Genomic DNA, 7253 nt, shown 5'->3' on the forward strand with positions numbered 1-7253 from the left:
AGTGAATATAAAGGTTCAGAAAGATTACCTTTCAGAGCACTGTTTCCACTATATCTGAGTGGAAACTCAGATATAGTTGTTAATTTTGATAGATTTAGACATAGTCCTGTTTTCCTGTTTCCAAATGTAGCTTATGAATAGTGTTCCTCATCCATTCATGCAATGCAAAACAATAACATTCAGCAAGCCACTAGCCTAAGTGACTCTGCCATTTATACAAAATTATAGTGTTTTGTTGTTTAGTGGCTCAGCTGATCCCAGTTTTTTCATCAACATTGGCTTCTTAGTGAATGTTATTCTTCACTACGAAATGGGTTAAATGTGGAAGATAGCCTTCACTGGGGCACTGAGACACAGGGAAGCAGTCAGTGCTGTAACTTCTCTATCGGAGATAGTGTAAGATTTACTTTCCATCATTAAAGACTTTGTGAAGATATAGAACCATTAAACTAGAATTGTAAACTTCAACCAATCTGCTAGGTTGAGGAAGCACTGGTAAAGATTGTAAACCTGCAAACTTTAGTTTCACCTACATGTTTTCTTATAATTCAGAGCTGTAAAAGTCACAGAGCTAGAAATTTAAACTAGCATTGTGACAAATTGGTCAATTATAATGCTATTAAGGCTGTACGATTTTTTTTAAACTGAACTCTCCACTAGGGGGATTGTCAAAATGGTAGCCAGTCATCTCTGAAGAAATGAGGGGTAACTCAAATAATTCAGTGGGTATGGGGGATATTAAAGAGCCTTCACTCTCATTAACATTACTATGATTCAACTTGTGGTACATAAAGGCTACATAATGGTCAGCAATATGATGCAACAAAAAAAATTCACCTGCTGAAGCTGGCTCTAACTTTATCAATACTTGAAACTTGCAGTCAGCTTCTCCTTGGAGTGATATTGATTACATTTCACTGGTGTCTGTGACACACCCTCAATTTACTGCAGCATTTTAATTGTTCTTAATCTGCAATGTTTATATCATTACAATCATTTGCTTTATACTTAACTTGCAGCATACAGTGATATTTATACCAGAAAGGCTATATAACACTTTCTCCATTTCAATTGACTGACAATCTGCAGTCTTGCCCACTGGTAAATTAACCAGAAAACCCACAGCATTGTCTCAGTGGCTAATGCGACCTTGACTAATTTTTCTTTAGCTTTATTTCAGCAGCATTTTCTTTTAGCTAATTGAGCTCATCTGATCAAAAAAGCAGCCGTGTACGTATAGCAGCTGTGAGCGAAATACAGAGGTATGTAACATTCCCCCAAATACTTCCTCACTTCCTCTTCACACCCCATTCCACCCCTTATGGTTTAACAGCTACTTATGAGCAGCTTCGTATGAAAAACTGCATGTGTTGACCAAATTTAAATCATTTAGCACTCAACCTTTTTTTTAAACTCACTGACCTCCACTGCTTTTAACCTGAACTACTTAATGCACAGCCAGGTTACAAAAGCCTAATGACCAGTGACACCAGCTCAAGTAAATTTTCCATTATTACCAAACTCCACCAAGTCGGTGTCATTGGAAGCCTGCACTTCCTTAATGTTTTCTGGCCCAGACAGTGATAAATGGACTCCAGTGGAGCTCTCACTACATTTATCATAGCCTGAAAAAAAAACCATGGAAAAAAAAGACTAAGCAAAATGAAGGGATTTCTTAACAGGCTGGAGTCATACAGCACTAAGCTGACCTGCTAATCTGTACCAGCTAAATTGGTTCTGCCTCATAGGCACAATATCTTTGCAGAAGTAATTATTATCCCATTGGCAGTGGATTGTACTTATGGATCACAGAAAGCATTGTCATTTAAAGATCATAAAAATTCTCCCCCTGCTGTGTTTTCTCTTCCCTGCTTGGTGTCATTTAGAGATCAATTTGTGATGGGCCATCCATTGAGAATTCACCTTGGCTCAGGTTCTAAAAGGGCCCACTGCCAAGTAAGAGGAAGTGCAATAGGTGGGACAGTGGGACGCTGGCAGTTTACTCACTCACAGACTGACAGCTGTATGCAAAGGAAGGAAATGCCGGATTGAGATGGACCTGTTCACTGTGAGCCCTTTGTGTGCCATGAGACCTGAAAAAGAATTTGAGTATTAAATGTGTTGTTGAAAGGAGATCAAATGACACAACAGTCCAGCTTGTCTAATCAAATGGCAGGGGGGTGTGGGGGTTGGGCAGGTGGGATAATACAGATCAATGGCACTGAGACTCCCAAGCAAAAGATATGGAAGCAGTTGATCCCAAGATTTTTTTTATATGTGTCTTATTTTATATAAAATATCTGGCTTCCAGTAAAATAATCAAGGAGTAAATTAGCATTTCATTTTACTGTCCTAACAATGGTTTACTTCAAAATAAATTATATCTATAGCCATGCATTTCAAATTGATGAAGTTAAAAAAAAAGCAGTACCATGAAGGTCTCAAAACAGTACCAAAGCATGAATAAAAAAAGACATTTCAGAGTAAAATATTAGTTAACTTTCAAGACCTTGATGTCTCTTCATCAGGTCTGAATGAGGATTGACAGCCGGTGTGAGAATATCAACAATATTAAATATGAACTGACATCAGAGAAGGTTTTACTGTAGATATGGAGACTGCAAAATTAAATGTGACTTCAAAGTTGTTCTTTAAAATCTGTGGTGAATTAAAATCTGTCACTTAGCTCTCTAGACCTGATGAGGAGGCAACCATCTATTGCAATTTTAGCCTGCTGGAATTTTACACAAAGATGCTGTGCCAAAGTAGAGCGTGAGTAGAAAAGACCATCAAAACACTTCCAAAAGCAATGTTTTAGAAACTTAACTTTGAAGATTTGTACTATCGGTGATTAGTTTGAAAGAGAATGTAGACTCTTTTGCCAATTATTCCAGTCTGGCCTTTCTCATTTTTCTTCTATTTTTCCACAGCACTGTTAACTTGTCCTCCTACTTACAAGATTTCTGGTGTACACATACCCTGTAGCTAAATATTGAGGCCAGAGTCAGAACTAGTTTCACTCTTCTTCCTGCGGAAAATTTTCACCAATTATTACTGTGTGAGGATATATATAGAACTAATTAAAAAGTAACTCATATATTGGTTTCCATAACCTTTGGCTGTCACAAAGCACTTTGGAGCCTTTTGAAGTATTTCCTTGCTTCTGAAGCATAGTCATGTCATGAATGTGTTGTAGGAAACATTGTCTAAAAATGATACATAGCAAATTCCCATATGCAGCACAGTAAAGTGGCCAAATATGTTGTACTTTAATAGTGTTGGTTGATGGTTAAGTATTGGTCAGGATACTGAGGGAAGCTCCCTGACTCTTTTCCAGGTAAAACCATGTAATGTTTTGCAGCTGTCAGAGAGGACAGACAGGGATTCACTTTAATGTTTCAGAAGACAGTATGGCTATCAACACTCCGTTCATACTATACTGAAGAATCAGACCAAATGGTGTGCTTGTGCCTGGAATAGGACTTGAATCCAAAACCTTCTAATTCAGAGGTAAGAGTGTTACCACTAAGCCAAGGCTGACATTTACCACAATAGTCATCACACATATTATATTCTGCACAATCCAGAAGGATTTACGCCTCCAACCAGTTACTACATCACTAAAGTGCCCATTATTTTATAGGATTTACTCCACAATTCTTGTGGAACTTACCAGAAGGTGTGTCTGTCTCTGTAGAGAGACAGGCTGTAAGAAATGCTGGTCAAAACATCACAGCAGGGTACCACTTCAGAGAGAAAATGTTTCCTTTCAGTTACTGGAGCAAAGAGCTTGGCGAATGGAAATTTCAGCACAGGGTCATGTTCACATTGTCCTCCTGCACTGAGCCCACTGGAGAAGGCAGAATCAAGTGAGACGGCTCCTCATTTGCCTGGGACTGGTGGGCTCCATCCAAGTGAATGGTAGGTACCTGCCAAGGTCAGCCTGCAAGAAGCTCCAGCGTTTGTTATTATTCAGATTGTGCATTTCACTGTCAAGATTGGCATTTATTGCTCATCCCTAGCTGGGCCTGACCAGTGTGTGTGGACCAATTTAGAATGCAGCTACCAGCTAACCACATTACTGCATATTACCTCATTTAAAACAGGGCAGGTAATGGGGGCAGATTTCATCCCTTAAAGTATATTAGTAAGCTAGATGAAGTGCCACATGGTCAATGTTACTGATAGTAATTTTTAAATTTTTGTTAAATTCAGTGAAGTTATGTTCCCTAACTGCATGCCAGGATATGAACTTGAATCTGCAGAATGTTAGTGCAGTAAAATGACCGTTATGTTAGCATGCTCTTGCGAATGCCAATCTTTGAAAGTCACAAGTTCTTCATCATCACTGGGTCCTTATCCTCAAACTCCCTCTCTCCAACAGCAGTCTGGGAGTACCTTCACCAGAAGCAAAAAAACGGTTCAAGAAAGGGGCTCACCACTACCTTTTTAAGTGCACTTAGGGATAGGCAATAAATGCTGGCATTGCCAGTGCTGCCCAGATCTCAAAAAGTGAAGAGATAAAAAAAACCTGCAGTAACTGGAGGAGTCTCTGAGACGGAAAAAGCATCGTTATGTTATCAGTTGATTTATGATCAGCCTTTTAAATAGAGATTTTGATTTGAAACAATGAAGATTGTCCAGAACTTTGTATTACCACCCCATGAAACATGATGTTGGGTCACAGTGCCAGTACATACAGCGCTGGACTGTCCTGGGATCAGTCTGCAGCCTGAACTCACTGCCTAGGGTGCACACCCTGCTGAATGTGTTCCAGATAAGGAAAGCTGGCCAAACTGAACCTCCACACCAGAGAGACATTGTGCAATGTGGGGCAGGGTCTGTAGTTGGAGCAAGCCTCAGATGTCCAATCCTGAGTCTCCACTCCCAAAACCCCTGACGGTCATTGAGAGATGATGGAGGCATTTAAATATTGGTCAACTAAACTTAAATCATTAAAAAGATTAAGTTTGGTGAAAAAACGAAGTTCAATTTAATTAAACATAACTTGAAATGATAACAAAAGATTATAAACATTGAAATAAAGTATGAAATAAATTAAATAAGCCATCACAACATGGTGACACAGCAGTTAGAGCTGTTGCCTCACAGTTCCAGGGATCAGGGTTCAATCCTGACCCTGGGTGCTGCCTGTGCAGAATTTCACACTCTCTCTGTGACTGGATGTGTTTCCTCCAACATCTCAAAGGCATGCTGACAGGTTAATTTGCCACTGTAAATTACCTCTTAGCGTAGGTTAATGGCAAAGAGAATCCAGAGTAAGTTGAGCATGTGTGAGAGAGAATATATTGCAGGAGTACAAGGACTAGTAGGGTTGCTCCCCAGGAGCCAGCATGGACCTGATAGGCCAAATGGCCTCCTTCTAAGAAAATTTGCTTTCAGTACTCTAGTGTCACAGGGTCAGTTACTGCTTTCAAACGAACAGGATCAGGGCGCTACTGCCAGCCAGCCCCAGAATAAAGGTGAGGAACACATGCAAAGTACATGCCCCTCTCCCCAGAACATTGCTGCTCCTTCCCATGACAACAGCCAGTCCACTGGTGGAGCAGGACGTCAGATGTGGCAGGATCTGACTTCTGGCTCAGCTCAGACTCCCCCTGGTGTCTGCGCAGGCAGGGAAGTCTGAGACAAGCTGATCCATGGATTGCAGCTAGACCACAGCTCTCTACAGGCAGCTGGCTGCTGTGAAGCTTGCTCTGCTCAGTAGATCTCATCCCTATATCTTCAGTTAGCACTGATTTCCATTCATTAATATTTCAGTTTATTAAAAATAAGATATTCATACAACAAGGATTATCATTTGTGCAAAAAACTGCAGATGTTAGAAATATGAAATAAAAACAGAAAATGCTGGAACACTCAGTACGTAGAGAGTGAAACAGTTGATGTTGAAGGACAATAGTCTTTCATCAGTACACCTTTCCAGCATATTACAGAAGTCTTGATGTTACTTAGAAATGATAACATTACAAATACAGGCTTGGTTGCATAATATTTGCACCTTTTTAAACCTACCAACATAAACTATCTCTGTTGTTTGTGTATTTTATAGACTACAACATTGTTATAGGAATTTAATATTACCCTGGACCACACTTATTTCTACTGCAGCTCTCAGTGCTAACCATGAATACAGTGTCTGGTTTTATTGAGTCAGGCCCACTGCCCACACTGGTTATTTGGATACCCAACTGCCCCGGGCTAGCTGCTTTGGATCTTTCGGTTGAGAATGACTGGACTCAAGCAATGAGGTCCTGTTTAACACTCAAGCCTTGTGCAATGTAATTGGGAAAGAAGATTTACCACCCACAAAACCGCCGTGTAACAATATTGTCAAGTTTTCTTTAATGCTTCTGAAAATTCCTGATATTCAAAAACTATGTAAAAATGAAACTAAAATCCAAAAATGTTTAAGTTTTTTTAGGAATATAAAACGTAGTCATTTAAAAGCAGTTGTAAAGAATTGAAAACATGGCAGTATATATAACTAAATTTACAAAATACAACTTAGCTTATTCGCTTTCTTCCCTTCAGATGTAAAATCCCCATTGAAGTGAATTTCATCTGCTGCAGAATCCATGAAGGGATTCTCCTGTGCAGGTGTTGGGGAACCTAAGCAAGTTCATGTTCTGCCATTGGATCCCCTGTAGAGTCTGGCGGCAGGGGGTTTAACAAATTAGCCACCTGTAATTCATCTGCGAGCTCCAGATTTCTGTGTTTAGATGAGCATGTACTTAAGTCCCAAACTTGCTGGCATATATGAGGGTACATCACAGAGTCACAGTGAAGCTGCTAGTATTTCTCAGCAAGATTCACTTGATATGCATGCATTTACATCACAAAGACACAATATGACAATGTTGTAAATGTGGAGTTATATGAACATTGCAAAGCACCAAAGCTCTTGAAGAAACTATGCTAATTCAGTGCAAATGCCAAGGTAATTTTTACAAACTACACAAGAATACCTCAATCCAATGATAACAGTAAATACTGATACAGCTGGTTGCCTCATAGTTTCAGAATCCCAATTTCAGTCCTGACCTCTGGTTCTGTCTGTGTGGAGTTTGCATGTTCTCCCTGTGACCAGCTGCTCTGGTTTTCTCCCACATTTAAAGAATGTGCAGGTTGACGGGTTAATTGGCCACTGAAAATTGCCCCTACTGTGTAGGAAAGAAGTAGAATTGGAGGGGTGGGGGGTGTTTTTCGGAGTAGGGTGGAGTGGGTTGAAG

The sequence above is a fragment of the Pristis pectinata genome, chromosome 3 (genome assembly GCF_009764475.1).
Source record: "Pristis pectinata isolate sPriPec2 chromosome 3, sPriPec2.1.pri, whole genome shotgun sequence".
Lineage (NCBI taxonomy): Eukaryota > Metazoa > Chordata > Chondrichthyes > Rhinopristiformes > Pristidae > Pristis > Pristis pectinata.